The sequence below is a fragment of the Myotis lucifugus genome, unplaced genomic scaffold (genome assembly GCF_000147115.1).
Source record: "Myotis lucifugus unplaced genomic scaffold, Myoluc2.0 scaffold_2, whole genome shotgun sequence".
NCBI lineage: Eukaryota > Metazoa > Chordata > Mammalia > Chiroptera > Vespertilionidae > Myotis > Myotis lucifugus.
The window spans coordinates 13,521,459-13,541,685 of record NW_005871050.1 but is presented as its reverse complement, the minus strand read 5'-3'; positions in this window follow the sequence as shown (position 1 = coordinate 13,541,685).

Genomic DNA, 20,227 nt, shown 5'->3' with positions numbered 1-20,227 from the left:
CCCATGCAGCCTGCTTGTTCAGTTGTTTGGTTGTCCCTCACTAAACCCCCTGCTGGCCTGGTCATAGGCAGCCATCTTGTGAGGGCATGAGGGTTAATTTGCATATTACCTCTTTATTATATAGGATTATTTATATGAAAGAATCTCCATGCTAGTTTCTATTGCTTCCACTCTTGGGGCAAGGTGGAAACCTGCCTTGCTTAGCTCTGAGCTTGCATTCAGTGGCCTGTATATCACACTGATAAAGACCAATGGTTTTGGCTACCAGTAGGGTGGGGCTCACACTGCTAATCATCTTACTGTCTCCACATCAATATGAGATAGGTGGGGCAGGCATCATTCCTATACTGTAGATGAGAAAACTGAGGCACAATGAAAAGGAGTAACTTGGCTAAAGGTACATACAGATGCAGGTCTTCTAATTCTCTGCTCAGGGCTTCTGTCAACTCAACTTCCAGTTATTTAGATTCAGGTTTGAATAGGTTGTAGGCAAGGAGAACACCACAATTGAGATAAACAACCAAACAAATCAAAGAAACCAAAACCATGTGAAGCCATAGTGCAAAATACATGATGCATTTTTCTCCAACAAAGAGTCATAATTTTCTTTATGGCCATGTGCATTATCATCTTGTAACAATTTTGGTAACACTTAGAAGCAACAGACAATTAAGCATAAGATTTATATTATTGTTTAAATTATATATTATATAATTTATATTATTGTCTAAAGGTATTTGATGGCTCCTTAATGCTTCTCCTTGCAGTGTTTGTAGTTCTGCATGTGTGGTGGTGGTGGTGAACTTTGGAATCCTGTACTCCATATGATTTTACTTTGTCTGATCATACATATTTGGTTTATTTGGCAAGTCTCTTATTTACACTATAAGTAAATCATTTCCCTTTCTTCCCACTGTTCTTGAGTGTCTTAAGTGATAATTAAATTAATTTTGAATATCATAACAATTAACATTCTTTGAACACTTACCATGTATAGTCAATTTGATTTTATCTATATTTATTTATCTGGAGATAATGGTAGCTATCAAAGAAGTCTTGAGTTTGAGATGGGTGAGGGTTATTTACTTTTTCACATTTTCCCTATGAGGTTTTAATGAGATCAAATCTTGGACTAAATTTTGTCAAGCATGTTAACATTTATTAAATGAACATTAATTATTAATAGTGACAAAACAGTTCATGCTACCTGTTCTGTAAGCTTGAAAATGTCCCAGCAATCTGTCATTTAAAAGGCTTTGACAGCAATATCTTTACCGACACAGCTCCTAGGGCAATGGAGACTAAGGAGAAAATAAACAAATGGGACTACATCAAAATAAAACTTTTGCACAGCAAAAGAAACCATCAACAAAACAACAAGAAAGCCCACTGCATGGGAGAACATATTTGCCAATGATATTTCTGATAAGGGCTTAATCTCCAAAATTTATGGAGAACTCATACAACTTAACAAAAAGAAGATAAATGATCCAATCCAAAAATGGTCAAAGGATGTAAATACACTTTTCAAAAGAAGACAGAAGGAAGACTGAAAGACATATGAAAACATGCTCAAAGTCACTAATCATCTGAGAGATGCAAATCAAAATGACAATGAGGTACCATCTCACACCTGTCAGAATGGCTATCATTAATAAATCAACAAATTACAAGTGCTGGCAAGGATGCCGAGAAAAAGGAACCCTCGTGCACTGCTGGTGGGAATGCAGACTGGTGCAGCCACTGTGGAGAACAGTATGGAGTTTCCTCAAAAAACTAAAAATGGAACTCCTATTTGACCCAGTGATCCCACTTCTAAGAATATATCCCAAGAAACTAGAAACACCAATCAGAAAGGATATATGCACCCCTATGTTCATAGCAGCACAATTCACCATAGCTAAGATTTGGAAACAGCCTAAGAGCCCATCACCAGATGAGTGGATTAAAAAACGGTGGTACATCTACACAATGGAAAACTACGCAGTGGTAAAAAAGAAGGAGTTCTTACCATTTGCAACGGCATGGATGAAACTGGAGAGCATTATGCTAAGTGAAATAAGCCAGTCAGAGAAAGATAAATATCACATGATCTCACTCATTTATGGAATATAATGAACAACATAAACTTATGAACAAAAACAGATCCAGAGACAGAGAAGCATCAATCAGATGCTCAAACCTCAGAGGGAAGGTAGAGGAGGGTGGGGGTAAGGGGGAGAGATCAACCAAAGGACTTGTATGCATGCATATAAGCATAACCAATGGACACAGACACCAGGGGTGTGAGGGCATGAGCAAGCAGTTGGGGGGGGGGCAATGAGGGGATAAGGACACATATGTAATACCTTAATCAATAAAGAAAAAAAAGCAAAACCAACCAACCAAACAAACAAAAACAACCAAAATCTGTGGCACATCTACACAATGGAATACTATGCTGCTATAAAAAAGAAGGAACTTTTACCATTTGCAGCAGCATGGATGGAACTGGAGAGCATTATGCTAAGCGAAATAAGGCAGTCGGAGAAAGATAAATATCATATGATCTCACTCATATGTGGGATATAATGAACAACATAATTTGGTGAACAAGAATAGATTGATATAGAGACAAATGGTAGGGTAGGGCCAGGTTAGAGAGCAACCAAAGGACTTGTATACATGCATATTAGTATAACCAATGGACACAGACACTGGGGGCTTGCCCAGGGTGGGAATGGCTGGGGGGCGGGTGTCAATTGGGGCAAAAGGAGACAATAAAATAAAAAAAAATAAAAAGGATTTGAGTACAATGTGCTTAGAATGGTCCCAGGAGGAAGGCACAACTACATTTCAGAAGCAGGATTTAAAAAATTATTTTTTTGATTGAGGTAAAATTACATAAAATTAACCATTAATCATTTTAAAGTGTATAATTTGGTGGCATTTAGTGCATTCACAATACTGTGTAGGCATCACCATTATCTAATTTCAGAATATCTGATCACTTCCAAAGAAAACTCTATACCTATTAAATAGTCATTTCCCATTCACTTTCTTCCTACCCTCACCCCCCAATCTCTGTCAAGTACTAATCTATGTGCTGTCTCCACAGATATACTTATTCTGGAAGATTATATTTGACAGTTCATTTAAAGTCTTTGTTCAGTAAGTCCAAAATCTGGACTCTCTAAGGAACAGATTCAATTATTTTTTTCCCCCTGTTGATGGGCAATGTGGTCTTGTATCTTTGCATTCCTTGTGATTTTTTTATTGAAAAGTAGATATTTTGAATATTATAATGTGGTAATTCTGGAAATCAGATTCTCCATCCTACCCAGAATTTGTTATTTGTGCCCTTTGTGGGCTTTTCTGAACTATAGGGTGTCCCTCCAAAATGTATACAGTGTTTATTAAAGACATTTCATTTTCAAAAGTGAGCTGTCAGCTTGTTAAAGTGATACACATTTTTGGGACTCTGTATTTTGGTAAAGCTATGTTCTTTGGCATATGTGGCTTCTGAAGGTTCTGGTCTGGTAAGCTTAGTGGTCAGCTGGTATTTTAATAGAGTTATCTTAAATGCCTAGAACCAACAAAAGATAAAAAGAAGAGAAAATAAAGAAGAAAGAAAAGGACTACTACAAAATAATATTGAATGTAAACTATAATTGAAAAATAAAATTTGGAAAAAGAAAATAAAAGGACTACTCTTTCAGTTTTTGCACATTGGTTTTATGTTGGGCACTCCTTCAATATTTAGTCACGCTATTTACAACTCCTAGTCTTTATTTCCAACTTGTATAGAGCCTAAAGCCTAGCTAGAGGTTAAAACTTAGGGTCTTCACACACAGGGCATGCATGTGCATTTTTTGATTTCCTGGTATATATGGGAGCTTTTCAAAGTTCTTATCCCCACTTGTAGCTCTTTTCCCAAACTCTTCCTTCCCAGGATTCTTGGTCTATTTAAATTTGTTTTATTTTTAAATTATAGTTGACATTTAATATTATTTTAGTTTTAGGTGTACAGCATAGTAGTTAGACATTTATATAACTTATGAAGCAGTCCCCCCAATAAGTCTAGTACCTCCTGACACCATACATGATTATTACAATATTATTGACTATATTTCTTATGCTATACTTCACTCTTGTTCTATTTCTTGTTCCAAGTGTTGTCCCTTTCTTCAGACTGCTGCATCCAGTACCTGTGTCTTTAAATACGCATGTCCAGAAAACTACCCTACCACTGGACACTCTCTGAGTTGGATAAAACAAAGGTCAGTCTTTGTTCTGGTCTTTGAGGGAAATACCAGACAGGTCATGACCTAATTTTTTGAGAATAAGGTCTATATTGCTCCCTCTGGCACCAACAATGTGCATCAGAGGTGCAGGCTGTGGCTGGCAGAGCCACTGCCAATCTGATGAGTGGTGATGGTTTGTGAGTAATTTATAATAACACTAGAGGCCCAGTGCACAAAAATTTGTGCACTCAGGGGGGTCCCTCAGCCTGGCCTGTGCCCTCTCGCAGTCTGGGACCCCTTGGGGAATGACCACCTGCTGGCTTAGGCCCGCTCCCTGGGGGATCGGGCCTAAGCCGGCAGTCAGACATCCCTTTGGCAGCCTGGGAGCCCTCAGGGGATGTCCACTTGCCAGTGGGGAGCAGGCCTAAGCTGCAGTCGGACATCCTTAGTGCTGCTGAGGACGTGGGAGAGGCTCCCACCACCACCGCTGTACTGGCAGCCATCAGCCTGGCTGTGGCTGAGCAGAGCTCCCCCTGTGGGAGCGCACTGACCACCAGGGGGCAGCTCCTGCATTGAGCATCTGCCCCCTGGTGGTCAGTGTGTGTCATAGTGACCAGTCATTCCCAGTTGCTCTGCTGTTAGGGTCAATTTGCATATTACCCTTTTATTATATAGGAGTGCCTGGCCAGCCTGGGTGAGGGGCTGATGGCTGTTTGCAGGCTGGCCACAGCCCCTTCAGGGTAGGTGTCCCCCCTGGGGTGCCTGGCCAGCCCAGGTGAAGGGCTGATGGCTGTTTTCACGCTTGCCACAGCCCCTTCAGTGTGGAGGTCCCCCTTGGGGTGCCTGGCCAGTCTGGGTGAGGGGCTGAGGGCCGTTTGCAGGCTGGCCACAGTCCCTTCAGGGTGGGTTGTCCTGCTGGGGTGTTTGGCCAGTCTGGGTGAGGGGCTGAGAGCCGTTTTCAGGCTGGCTAAGCCCCCCAGCCACCCAAGCTCCCAGTGGAGGCTGGCTGGAAGCAGGTATCTGGGATTTATTTGTCTTCTATAATTGAAACTTTGTTGCCACGAGTGGAGGCCACAGCCAGCTCAGGGCAGGTGGGAAGCTTGGCTTCCTCCATCACCTGGGCAACCAAGCCTCCTACTTGCTCCAGCTCCGCGGCTGCCGGCCGCCATCTTGGTTGGGTTAATTTGCATATAGTCACTCTGATTGGCTTGTGGGCGTGGCTTAGGGCATAGCAAACATACAGTCAATTAGCATCTTTGTCTTTTATTAGTGTAGATTGTACTCTATTACAAAAACGCAGCCTCTTCTTTCTTTAAGTCTTTCCCTGGTAATTGTCATTTTTTGATTTTATATTTAAGAGTTCTTCAAAAGTTGATTCTGACAGTTTTTGCCAGATCATTAGTTGCTTTTAGGAAGGGAGCCCTATAGTTCCCTATTAGTCTATATTCAGTGACATTCCTCCCAGAAGCAGGTTTTGTGCCTTATAGTAGGTATTAGACAACCAGGAAAAAAAATTTAAATCAATGACTGAAACAGGACACTTAGGTATAAATTTACATCTTTTTTCCTCAGAGTACAGACAGGCTACAGAAGTCCCTAGATTTTTATACCCTGTTCATGCAAGGTGGGAGTGACTTTAAAATATTTTGTTAACGGGTTACAGCCTGGGATGGACCAGGAATTGAGTCTCACTCTCTCCTTCCTTTCTTTCTTTTTCCTTCCTTCCTTCCTTCCTTCCTTCCTTCCTTCCTTCCTTCCTTCCTTCCTTCCTTCCTTCCTTCTCTCTATTTTTAAAAAGAGTTTTAATTGATTTTTAGAGAGAGAGGAAGGGATCGGGAGAGAGAGAAACACTGATGTGAGAGTGAAACATCAATTGGCTACCTCCTGCACTCCCCCTACCAGGGATCGAGCCCACAACCTGGGCAGGTGGCCTGTCAGGAATTGAACTGGCAACCTTGCTGTGCGCAGGACAATGCCCAACCAACTGAGCCATACTGACCAGGGCTCTCCTTTCTTTCTACCCTGCCACTATTGTACATTAGTGCCTGCTCAGATTGTTAATTCTTCTTGCCTGTCATAAGGTCCTAGCACCATACACAGATGAGATGCACTTAAGTTTGATAGATGTAGAGGAGAGTCTTTTAGGATAGACCATTAGTGATTGATGACTGGAAATAGGTAAGAACATGAATTCAGTTTTACCCTGAAACTATGAGAGGTATCTGATTTCACCTTAGTTTTCTGTACAGTCTTTTTTAGAAAGCATATTCAGCTTTTTAGTAACATCTTCAAGTTAACCCCAACAGAGTTAGCTTTAAGAAGTGGCAGAAGCCCTAGCCGGTTTGGCTCAGTGGATAGAGCGTAGGCCTGTGGACTGAAGGATCTCAGGTTCAATTCTGGTCAAGGGCACATGCCCAGGTTGTGGGCTTGATCCCTAGTAGGGGGCGTGCATGAGGCAGCTGATCAATAATTCTCTCTCATCATTGATGTTCCTACTTCTCTCTCCAGACTTTCCCTTCCTCTCTAAAATCAATACACACACACACACACACACACACACACACACACACACACATATATGTGGCAGCACACACACACACACACATATGGCAGAAGATGTGGTCATCTATAGAATGAGGTTTGAGGAAACAGCTGGCAGTTCATTACTCCCCACACATTCCACTGCAAGTTATTCCACCATTTCTCAGTTTATTTGTGTTTTCAAAACTGTCCTCGCAAAATGCCAAATTTGGTATGGACTATACTAATGCTTTTTCAAAGCAAACCTCCCTGAAAGTGACTTCTTTTCCTTTTCAACAACTTTTGGAAGGTAGACAACAGCATGGGGACCATCAAACTTACACTTCTTACACTGGGGGAAATGAGGATGTCAAAACTTTTCCAGATGGCTTGAAATGAATGCAGGTGTGCCTGGAATCTTGCCATTGCTCCTCATCCTGGAATGGTAGTCAGTAAATGCACTTTTGGTAAACAATTCCAGTTTTAAATGTGCCAGTGGAATATGCTAGCTGAAGAAACCCAACTATGAATCTGTTTATTCAGCAAATAAGTGTCCCTGTTTCTGAAGTTTGCATTTTTATTAAGGTTCCTTAGATTCTTAAAGTGGTTCGTGAATGTCATTACAAAAGATAGTAATGTTGGGATATGGTGTGTGTGTGTGTGTCTGGCAGGGAGAGGTAACTAACATGCTTACTATGTGCCAGGCACGGTGCTAAGTGTTTTTCATGTATTTATTTAATTCTCATTTGAGATAGATACTATTATTCTCCTTTTACTGCTTAGAGGGGTCACAGTAGCGATTTAATTCTAAGTAGCAGACTATGATCTAGCTGTGTGACCTTAGGCATGTCACTTTTCTCTGGGCTTTAGTTTCCTCATCTGTAAAATGAAAGATTATCTTGAAAAGACTTCCAACTGTGACACTCTGTGATTTTATGTGTCTGGGCTTCTTCCTCTAGGTTTTGTTTCATAAGGAGATAAAGGCCAGAAGTCAACAATGACTGATTTTGAAGTAGGGATATTTTAAAACATAGCTATATTATAAGGATATTTAAAAATGTAACTACATATATTAAATAGTATAAGAGAGAACAGGTTTCTATCAATAATGCTTTTGTTTAGTTTTTTGTGTTGTTATTAGTGGTGGTTTTCATTAGGTTGATATTACTTCTTGGCACTGTTAAAACACTTTGTTCTCACTATTTGCTTTAGTTTTAAAAGAGATTGATAATCAGAACACATGTAATAATTATTTCTTGAGTAGATTTGGATTCTTTTACTGTTTTCTATTACCTCAAAGTATTAACCCTGCTGACTGGAATGACATAGTTACATTCACTCAACCAGAAATATTTATTGAGCATCTGCTATGTGTAAAATATTTTTCTAGGCATTAGAGATATATTAATAAGCAAAACAAACACACATTTCTGCCCTCATGGAGCTTATATTTTAGTGGACTATGCAGAAAATGAACAAAATATATTAGTTCAATGTATAGTGTGTTAAACACAGATACATTCTATGGCAGAAAATAAAGTAGAGTGGGGGTTTGGAGTGTTGAGTACAATTGCTTACTACTCCCTGGGAAAATCAGTGCTAGTTCTGGTCAGAGTTCAGGTAACAGGAAACTCCTTACCTAGGCAAGTAAGCACTGACTTTGGGGTCAGCTAAACCTGTTGTAATTTACAATGCTACCCCCAGCTTGTGAACGTGGGCAAATAATTTTACTTCATTGAGCCTTCTATCAGTCAGTTTGAATCAGAGAAGCAGAACCATTTAGGAATGATTAGAAAGAAAAACCAGCCAAAGGATTTATTATGGGGATTACCTTATATAATTGTGGGAACTGATAGTTCCCACAGGCTTTTCTTATTCATCTGATGCTGGGCTTGAAGTCAGCAGGATAGTCATGAAAGGTGAATGTGAAATGGAGGAGAGCAAGGTCAAACTAGAACTTATGAGGAACAGCTGAAACCCAGGAGAACAAACTGGAATTCACATAAGCCTCTCACAGACTTCAAACCAACTTCAAAGATGGGGGGGTTGTTCTGCAGGAAAAGGTGGTATGCTTTATTACAGAGCTGAACCCACACCTGGCCCCTGAGTCAGAGAAGATGTAAAAGGAGATCGTATGGGAACTGGAAGAGGTGTGACCTATGTGTGTTGCCCCCAAATTCAGAGAAGCTGAAGGAGGAGGTTTAGCAGTTGCTGGGGGCTCAGACACTGCCCCACACCAGAGGCTAGAGCCTGTAGAGGAGACAGCATGCCTAAGCTGCAATAGCACTTGGCACCCTACACCCACCATCTAGGCATAAGAAGATGAAGGCCGCTACTTCACTTCCACCTCTCAAATCTCATGCAAAATTGCTTTCCTGGCCCATGCTAAATCTTAACTATTTTGAATAGGGAAGAAAATTCTAGAAATGCTAGTTCTAGCTTAGCTAGGTTGATAGAATACAAATCCACCACAAGTCTGTTTCTTTCTTTCTTTTTTTTTGCAGAAAAATGTTTTTTTTAAATGTATAAATATCTCTTACAAATTAGACCAGTGGTCAGCAAACTCATTAGTCAACAGAGCCAAATATCAACAATACAACGATTGAAATTTCTTTTGAGAGCCAAATTTTTTAAACTTAAACTATATAGGTAGGTACATTGCTATTAACTTAATTAGGGTACTCCTAAGCTGGAAAAACGTCCTCAAACTGATTGAGGTACGTTTGCTGAGGTCGACCCCTTCCAACTCTCCCATCCACACTCGTCTTGTATACTTGTTTCAGATAGACGACTGAATTTCAGATAGACGGTGGGATTCTGTCCAACCTCAAAACAATGTACCTCCCCCGTGCTGTGTATCCCACAGCCCGCCTGTGCCGCATCTCCCATCGCCCCACCGACCGACACTCCCCACTTCTTCTAACGCCACGTCTTCAAAATAGACTCGCCCAGGCAGAAAACCGACTTCTGTGCATAGGCCACGAAGTTTCAATCGCACTGTACATGCGCGCCTGCACGTGGTATTTTGTGGAAGAGCCACACTTGAGGGGCCAAAGAGCCGCATGTGGCTCACGAGCCATGGTTTGCCAACCACTGAATTAGACCAATAATCCACAGAAAAATTTTTCCCAGGAAGTAAAATATAAATGACTCCCAAAAAATTGAAAAGAAGCTCAACATCACTCATCATCAGAGAAATACAAACCCAAACAATGAAATAGTAGTTTTTGTCTATCATTCTGGCTAAGATAAAAAAGTTTGCCATACAACATTATCACCAGGTTGTGAGAAACAGGCATTTTCTTTTTTAAAAAATAAATAATTATTTTAAATTTTCTTTTTCAATTGCAGTTTACATTCAATATTATTTTGTATTTTTAGATATATTGCATAGTGGTTATACAATAACTAGAGGCTCAGTGCACAAAATTCGTGCACGGGTGGGGGGGGGGTTGTCCCTCAGCTCAGCCTGCACCCTCTCCAATCTGGGACCCACAGGGATCGGGCCTAAACCAGCAGTCAGACATCCCTCTCACAATCTGGGACTGCTGGCTCCTAACCACTCGCCTGCCTGCCTGCCTGATTGCCCCTAACCACTCTGCCTGCCAACCTGACAGCTCCCTAATCGCTCCCCTGCCAGCCTGGTTGACACCTACCTGCTCCCCTGCCAGCATGATCATCCCTAACTTCCCTCCCCTGCTGGCCCGATCGCCTCCAACTACCCTCCCCTGCTGGCCCGATCGCCCCCAACTGCCTTCCTTTGCAGGGCTGAGGGGACTGGGGGACTCCGGCTGGATGAGGTGGGGCTGAGGGGACTGGGCGCCACAATCTTGTGAGGGCGTAAGAGTTAATTAGCATATTCCCTCTTTATTGGGACTGGGCGCCACAATCTTGTGAGGGTGTAAGAGTTAATTCGCATATTCCCTCTTTATTAGATAGGATATGTTTCACAAAGTGTTCCCTCAATATTTCAAGTACCCACTGGCACCATACATAGTTACTGTATTTCCTGTGCTGTACTTTACATCCCAGTGACTATTTTGTAACTGCCAATTTGTTCCTCCATCTTTTTTACCCAGCCCCCAATTCCCTCCCCTGTGGCAACCATCAATCTGTTCTCTGTCTCTATGTGTCTGTCTCTATTTTATTTGTCAGTTTATTTTGTTTTTTAGCTTCCACATATAATTGAAATCATGTGGTATTTGTCTTTCTCTGATTGACTTATTTCACTTAGCATAATACCCTTTAGGTCCATCCATGCTGTTGCAAAGGGTAAGATTTCATTATTTTTAATTGTATAGTAATATTCCATTTATATATATGTAGCACCACTATTTTTATCGTCTCATCTATTGATGGGCACCTGGTTTGCTCCCATATCTTGGCTATTGTAAATAACAGTATGATGAATATAGGGGTGCATATATTATTTTGAATTAGTGTTTTAGGTTTCTTTGGATATATACCCAGAAGTAGAATTGCTGGGTTATAAGCCAGTTCCATTTTAAATTTTTTAGAGGAACCTCCATACTGCTTTCCACAGTGACTGCACCAATCTGCATTCCCACTAACAGTGTATGAGGGTTCCCTTTTCTCCACATCCTTGCCAACACTCATTGTTTGTTGATTTATTGATAGGCATTCTGACAGGTGTGAGGTGATATTTCATTGTGGTTTAAATTTGCATTTCTCTGATGATTATTGAAACCGAACATCTTTTCATATGTCTATTAGAGAGTTTCTATTGCAGGTCCTCTGCCCATGTTTTAAGTGGATTGTTTGTTTTTTTGGTGTTGAGTTGCATGAGTTTATTATACATTTTGGATATTAACCCCTTATTGAATGTATCATTGGCAAATATGTTCACCCATTCAGTGGGTTGTCTTTTCATTTTGTTGATGGTTTCCTATGCTGTGCAAAACCTTTTTAGTTTGATGTAGTCCCATTTGTTTATTTTTTCTTTGTTTCCCTTGCCTGAGGAGATATGTCAGAAAAATACTGCTAAAAGAAATGTCAGAGATTTTACTGTCTATGTTTTCTTCTGGGAGTTTTATGGTTTTGAGTCTTGTATTCATCTTTAATCCATTTTGAGTTTATTCTTATATAAGGTGTACGAATGTGGTCTAGTTTCATTTTTTGCATGCATCTGTACAATTTTCCCACCACCATTTGTTGAATAGATTGTCTTTACTCCATTGTATGTTCTTGCCTTTTTTGTCAAGTATTAATTGACCATAAAGGCATGGGTTTATTTCTGGGCTCTATATTCTATTCCATTGATCTATATGTCTGTTTATATGCCAGTACCATGCTGTTTATTTTTGTTTGTTGTTGTTGTTTTTTTTTTGCCTTTGCCAAAATAAGATTTTATTTTGAAAGTCATTTGAAAGACACTAAGACTCAACAGATGCAGATTCCAAATTCATATTCTGTCCAACCCCCACCAATGGTCTCTGTAATGCCAAAACTTGCTTTCTTTGGTAATTCCTACTTTTATCTTCCTGGAGAAGAGGTATTTTCCCATAAACCATCTTCATTTTTTTGTAGGGTAGAGCATTATTTCAACACAACCTAGCACCTACCCCTCTGATTCTTGGACAAAAGCCTCCCCAGGAGAAGGGCTTCGGAAGTCCAAACTCTGCCTGGCACTCGGATCCCCCTGCAGGACTGAACTCAGCAGGGCAGGGCCACAGTCGTGAAAAGGCAGGCCAAGTGATTCAACAGGGGGCACCTGCTCTGTGTTTGAGGTGGGGAAGAATGGTCCCCTTTCCAAAGATACACAGCTCAATTACTGTCTGAGTCTCCACCAAGGGATTCTCCAGAAAAAGAGCACCGCAAAGGTCCTTGCTGGGTGCAGTCAGCTGACCCCTGTACAGGACCCTAGCTCAGCAGAGTGGTGTCTCCAGCAGTTGCACTCCCCAGGCTGGTGCTGTAACAATAGGAGTGCTCAACCCTGAGAAGGAGACATCTGAGTCTCTAGAAGACTCCCTCCTCTCCTGGGTGGACTGAATCCCTACTGATTTTACCACCAGATGCCATGCAGGCTCCTCTTCCTGTCTTTGTTGCTCTGGGTTGGGGATCCCTATGAGGGATTGAGACCCCACACTTCTGGGAGAGAAGGTTTTACATCAGAGTTATCCCTCCAGCTTCTCAGCCACCATCTGTGGGAGTGGGCCAGCTCTTTCTGCATCTCTACCCTTCTTATCAGTCTCTCTGTGGCATCTTCTGTAAATCCTTGGTTATAACATTTCATTTCAGTTGACCTTTAGTTGGTCATTCAGTTTGATTGCTTTATAATTTAACTGTAAATCAGGTTTGGCTCCAGGAGAAGGTGAGTGTAGCTTGCACCTACTCTATAGCCATCTTGGAATCCAAAATTTAATTTATTAAGTCACGGAGTCAAAGAATGTCACAGCTGGTAGGAAATTACTAGGTCAAGTAATCCAACAACTAATTTTGGGCAAACTCAGGCTCAGGAAGGGGCAGTTAATTTGCTAAAGTCACAACTTGTTTGACCCAGAAGCATTTTTTTACAAGATATTTTTTAGAACCCTGCAGAATTAGTTAAATCTATTATAGGCATATTGTTGAAGACTCAATGTCCTCTATATGACATCCCCACGTGAGAAATTTTAGAACTAAGTGCCAGGAAAAATTTGTTTATCCTGAGGAACTGCTTTGCTTTTATTCCTCACGGACAATACAAATCTAGTAAATGATCATGTGGAAACATGATAATTTTGCTTTGGCTTCCAGGCTGTTCAAAGCCAAATTTGCAGCTCAAACTTTATTAACCATGTAGGACTTTATGTCTTGAATATCTATGTCCTACTTCTGGCTTTTTCCACCCCCCCCCTTGGCCTAGATTTTTAGTTAATATTTTTTATATGTAAGGTGTTGATTGTATTATTGTAAGTTACCTCAAACCCTTTGTGGTATGAGGAGGGATATAGACATGTAAAGAGAAGAATCCTATATTATTTGACCTCAGTGGAAAAGCATTGAGTTTGAAATAGCTTCTAGTCTAAGCTTTGTTATTTTAACAGACTTGTTAGAACCTCATTTGCTTTTGATCAGCTTGGATATTGCAATCTCTGGTATGATTCAGAAGACAGACTTTATTAAAGAATAGAGGTATCTGAAACCTATGTAATAATTGTCCCTGACTTATACAAGGTGTTTTGGGGGAACTGGACTTTAAGAGATTCAGGCTGATTTAAAAGAAACATTTAACTCAATTCTGGATAGGAAACAAGGATTAGATTAAGTTTTAAAATTACTGAGAAAAACAGTACTGAAAGTAAAATTTCCTCACTTATTTGCTTTTATTTACAATTTTTTTAATTTTTAAAAATTATCATACAGTAAAATTTACTTTTTGGGAAGTGCACAGTTCTATGAATTTAATCATTACCCCAGAAAACGCCCCACTGAAGTCACGCTCTCCTCCCACCCATAAGCCTTGATTTTATTTTAAAATATTCTCCCCAATAATTTAAGAGAATAGATTAAGAAAATTGATTTGATTGACCCATTCACTTGAGAGTTCTTATCATATACTCACCACTGTGGTAGGCTCTGCAGACTATATAAGGAGTATCATATGTAGACCAAGGCTTTTAGGATGTTACAGTATGGTTGGCAAGATCAGCCTAATACATTGGAAGCAATTAGAGCACCATATAACACACTGTACAAGCAAGTGCTAAATTGGCATAGATCAAAGGGTGGAAAAGCATCTGTCTAGGCTAGACTATATGCTTCTGCAACTGAATGACACATGATTCATATGTGTCTATATCTTTCTGTGTGAGTACAGATTGGAATGTATTTAGAAATGTAAAGAGTTAAGTTTAATCTCTGAAAGTGATATATTAGTTTAAACAGATGAAAGGAATCACATGCTTGTGAGAATATTTACAAAAGTCTTCAGGATCTATAATCAAGGAAGTCTACCTAAGTACAAAAATTATTTTACTTTTCTAAGATGTGGAGAGACATATGACAGCCAAATGGCTCTGCTCTGTGTCCAGAGAAATTGAACAAAGCTGACATCCAGATATCTATTGCAGAAATCTGACTAGAATTTTCCATTATGAATACAGTACATGTAAATTCTGAACATATGGCTCCCATCAGTGATCTATGAGGAGGTGATGGAATGTAGGTTGGGGAAGACAAGAGGAAGGCCAAGTCTCCGACTCTGAAGTGAGGGGCAGCTGGACACCATATGTGTGTGTTTAGACTTGGAGCCAGCTTTATGTCGAGGGAGTAGGCAGTTACCCAAGCCTCGTGATTTGTAGGGTGTGGGGAAAGGATGTTTCTTTGCCAAATTCTTTCCCTACAGGCAGGCCCCAAGGCCTGAACTTTCCATTAGAGAAAGAAACAAAATATTGTGTGTTTTGGAGCCCTTCTTAAAAATATAGGGAGCTGGATGGGGAGGGACACCAACACATGAAGCTGGAAAGAGTTATCAGAGATCTGCTGTGGGGCAGTTTATCTAATTAGCTTAGCAGAATGGGGTGAGGGGAAGAAAAGTGTGACCTGTGGGATAGGGTAGATCTCTCTCTCTGTGTGTGTATGTGTGTGTATATATGTATATATGTATGTGTATATATCTGTGTGCATGTGTGTGCATTCTGGGAATCAGTGTGTTTGCAAAAAGCTGGCCGCATAAAGGTTAGAATGGTAGAATTTAGTGCACAGGTATACAGCTCATTGGTGTCTGCAATGGTTTACTCTCCAAGGTGTCAGGCATCTCTAGTAACGGTAGGTATACAGCTTAACCGCAGTGATTTGCTAAGAATTAGTCAGGAAGATGGCCCTGTGAGGCATCTTGGCCTTAACATGTCAAAGAACTTTCTTAAACACCCCCCAGCCAGCCCCCACAAAAGTGGGGGCAAAGTCAGAAGTGTGAAGCCCATGACGTGAATGGAGAGATTCGTTGTTACAGAAATTATCACTTCTCTAGAAATAACCTAGATATTTAGCTTAGAAGCAGGGAGGTCTGGTGTGTGTGATGAGTGCCACAAACCCTACCCTTCCTAAGCAAATGAAGTGACATGGAAAGCACAGCTTTCTGATAGTGTCCTCTGTACCTTACACAGTAGGAATGATCCTGCCTCAAAATCCTGAAAACTGACCTACTACCTCAAACAAAATTCCCTCTAGGGTCCTCTTTCCAAGCTTTTTTTATTTGTTTTTTTGTTAATCCTCACCCGAGGATATTTTTCCATTGATTTTTAGAGAGAGTGGAAGAGAGAGGGAAAGACAGAAACGTCAATGTGAGAGAAACACATCAATTGGTTGCCTCCTGCAGGAGCCCCGACCAGGGCCCGAGCCAGAGAGAGCCTGCAACCAAGGTATGTGCCCTTGACCAGAATCCAGCTCAGGATCTTTTGGTTCATAGCCCAATGCTCTATCCACTGAGCCAAACCGACTAGGGCCCAAGATATTTTTATCAGTCAGTGCAACCTCACTAAGCTGGGAAAACACATAAAGCTCCTTTTTCTTTTGAACTTGAAGGAAAATGTATGCCAAGAAGCTATGAAGATGGGCAGGATGTCATTAAATGTTGGACTCAACTATTTGAAATGTATAAGTAAAATCACTCCAGAGGCTGTCAAACCCTCAGAATACAGAAGCATTGGACCTACAAAGAAGGAGCTTTGTGGAACTAAAAATCTAGGGCCAAACCTACTGCCATATTCATTGACACCTCTTTGACATAAAATGGTTAATTTATCATCTCACATTCCCATCTTGCTTTGGTAATTCTACAACTGAACCGTTTGTATTCAGAAAAAAAAGTATTTCTCAGATTGGTTTTGGGTAAAGAAAATCAACAAAACCCCATGTGGGTGTGGTGTTGGCTTTTCTGAGTTCAGTGTTGGATGGAAAATTCAGATTACTTCTCAGCTTGAGTCATCTGAAAAAAATTGGATTTTCTCATTTGCAGGTGGAAATTTTAATGTGCCCATTAATTTCTTCAGATGATGACATTTAAAGGCGAAAGTGATAATGGTGCTGGGAAGCTGTAGCTGGGGATCTTTATGGTACTGGGCAGAGAGCTACTGCTGCAGTTGTGTGAATTTGCTTTGTCAAAGGCAGAAGCTAGGGTTCCGGTATGGGTTCCCTGTAGATTGATAATGAAAATTTCTCATTACAGTTTGTGGTCACTTGATGTATTAGAAATTCATAAATAGAATTCTTGGGACCTGAGACCTTCCTTCTGCCATACAATTGGGGTAACATTGGGGTGGTATCTAGGGATGGGGACCACACCAGCTTTCTCAGTAGCCTCTTCCATTTCCAGGAAAGTCAAGAAACTATTTCCAACCATGTCTCTCCTACTTGAATTTTGCCCATATCTCCTTGGTCAGTGTTTCATTTACATTGATGACGACTTCTTAGCAATATCCTCATCAAATCCTTTCACAGACTATTGGACCATATTCTCAAGTCTTCTCCAGGCGAAATAATTTTTTTATTTTTAAAAATATGTTTTTATTTGCTTTATTGTTGTTATTTGTTTTATTTGGTTTTTGCTTAGAAGTTTGAGAAAAGCTGTCAGGATTCACAGTGTTTTAACTAGAGGGAATTCACTTTATTTCACTCAAAGAGCAGCACTTCTGCCTGGGAAATATCAAACCTCAATGCCTGGCTACACCAGACATCTATAGTTTTTTGCCCAATCACCGTCTTTTTAAAAAATTGTTGAGAGCATTACAGATCCCCCCCACTTTTTCCCCCTTGCCCTCCACCACCCGGTTCCCGCCCTGCCCCAGGCCTTCAACACCCTACAAAATATGTTTTTAAAATAGATTTTTAGAAATAGAGGAAGGGAAAGGGAGAGAGAGAAAAAAACCAATTGGCTGACTCCCACACAGCCAGAAACTCCTGGATGTGTGTATGTGCCTTGATCGAGAATCGAACCGGTGACCTCTCAATGGACATGATGATGCTCACCCAACTGAGCCACACCAGCCAGGGCCTAAATAACTTCCTGTAGTGACAGTATAGGCCCTTCTTTCTTTCTTTCTTTCTTTCTTTCTTTCTTTCTTTCTTTCTTTCTTTCTTTCTTTCTTTCTTTCTTTCTTCCTTCCTTCCTTCCTTCCTTCCTTCCTTCCTTCCTTCCTTCCTTCCTTCCTTTCTGGTTTAAGATTTATTAACTCACTAACATGGGAACCAGTAAGGTGGTGAAGCTGGTTCTAAGAGCACTTTGGGCTTTTGTTTGTTTGTTTTTTTGGTTAATCCTCATCTGAGGATATTTTTCCATTGATTTTTAGAAAGAGTGGAAGGGAGAGGGAGAGACAGAGAGAAACATTGATGTAAGAGAGACATATAAATTGGTTGCCTCCTGCACGCACCCTGACCAGGGCCGGGGAACCTGCAATTGAGGCATGTGCCCTTGACTGGAATCAAACCCCGGACCCTTCAGTCCATGGGCCGATGCTCTATCCACTGAGCCAAACCAGATTGGGCTGAGCTTTTCTTAATTTACTCTAGAATAAATGAGTCTTTAGGCTTCCTCCTTTTATAACAATGACTAGAGGCCCAGTGCACGAATTCGTGCACCAGTGGGGTCCCTCGGCCTGGCCTGCGGGATCAGGCCAAAACCGGCTCTCCGACATCCCCCGAGGGGTCCCAGATTGCAAGAGGGCACAGGCCAGGCTGAGGGACCCCACTGGTGCATGATTGGGGCCAGAGAGGGATGTGGGAGGTTGGCCAGCTGGGGAGGTACTGAGGGAGGGCTCCAGGGCATGTCCAACCCATCTCGTTCAGTCCCAATCGGTTGGACCCCAGCAGCAAGCTAACCTATCAGTAGGAGCGTCTGCCCCCTGGTGGTCAGTGCACATCATAGCGACTGGTCAACCAGTCGATTGTCTGTTCCCTGGTGGTCAGTGCACATCATAGCTAGCGGTTGAGCGATCTTAGCATATCATTAGCGTATTATGCTTTGATTGGTTGAACGGATGACTAGATGACTGGACACTTAGCATATTAGGCTTTTATTATATAGGATAGTTAATAATCATAATTTTTTTTAAAAAAGCTAAGATTTCTTAAGTGTTTACTAATTGCCAGGCAGTGTGCTAAGGATTTTACATGTATTACTTCATTTTATCCTCCCAATAAGCCAACAGGGGTAGAAATTATTTTGCCATTTTAAAGATAAGTAAACTGAAACTGAGGTTTGATTTGCCCAAGTTGACACTGTTAGTTTAACCGTTTCTATGATGCTCTATAGCTTCTCAAATTATTAAGACTACTCTGGTTTACTTGTATGTTTATTTTTCAAATATATATTTACTAGAGGCCTGGTGCACAAAAATTTGTGCACTTGGGAGGGTCCCTCAGCCCGGCCTGTGCCCTCTCGAAGTCTGGGACCCCTCGGGGGATGACCATCTGCTGGCTTAGGCCCACTCCCTGGGGGACTGGGCCTAAGCTGGCAGTCAGACATCCCTCTGGCAGCCCGGAGCCCTCGGGGGATGTCCACTTGCCAGCGGGGAGCAGGCCTAGCTGCAGTTGGACATCCTTAGCGCTGCTGAGGAGGTGGGAGAGGCTCCCACCACCACTGCTGTCCTGGCAGCCGTCAGCCTGGCTTGTGGCTGAGCAAAGCTCCCCCTGTGGGAGCACACTTACCACCAGGAGCAGCTTCTGCATTGAATGTCTGCCCCCTGGTGGTCAGTGTGCATCATAGCGATCAGTTGACTGGATTTCAGTTGTTTAGTCACTTAGGCTTTTATATAGACTAGAGGCCCGGTGCACAAAAATTTGTGCACTCGGGGGGCGGGGGGAGGGGGCCCACCCCAGCCCGGCCTGTGCGCTCTCGCAGTCTGGGCTCCCTCGGGAGATAACGACCTGCTGGCTTAGGCCTGCTCCCGGGTGGCAGAGGGCAGGCCCAATCCCTAAGTGCAGCTCCTGGTCAGGCTCAGACCAGGGCCGATTGGGGAGTTGGGGCGCCGCCCCCTGTCATGCACAGAGCAGGGCAGATTGGGAGGTTGCGATGCCACCCTCAGTCACGCTCAGGGTGGGGCCAATTGGGGGGTTGGGGCACTGCCCCCTGTCATACTCAAGGCAGGGTCGAGGGGGAGGTTGCGGCGCCACCTCCTGTCACGCACAGAGCAGGGCCAATCAGGGGGTTGGGTCGCTGCCCCCTGTCACGCACAGAGCAGGACCCATCAGGGGGTTGGGGCGCTGCCCCCTGTCACTCACAGAGCAGGGCCAATCAGGGGGTTTGGGCACCGCCCCCTGTCACCCACAGAGCAGGGCCGATCAGGGGGTTGGGGCGCCGCCACTGTCACACTCAGGGCAGGGCCGATCAGGGGGTTGGGGCTCCGCCACTGTCACACTCAGGGCAGGGCCGATGGGGAGGTTATGGCTCTACCCCATCACACACAGAGCAGGGCCCATCAGGGGGTTGGGGTGCCTTCCCCTGTACAGGAACAGAGCAGGGCAGATAGGGAGGTTGTGGCCCCGCC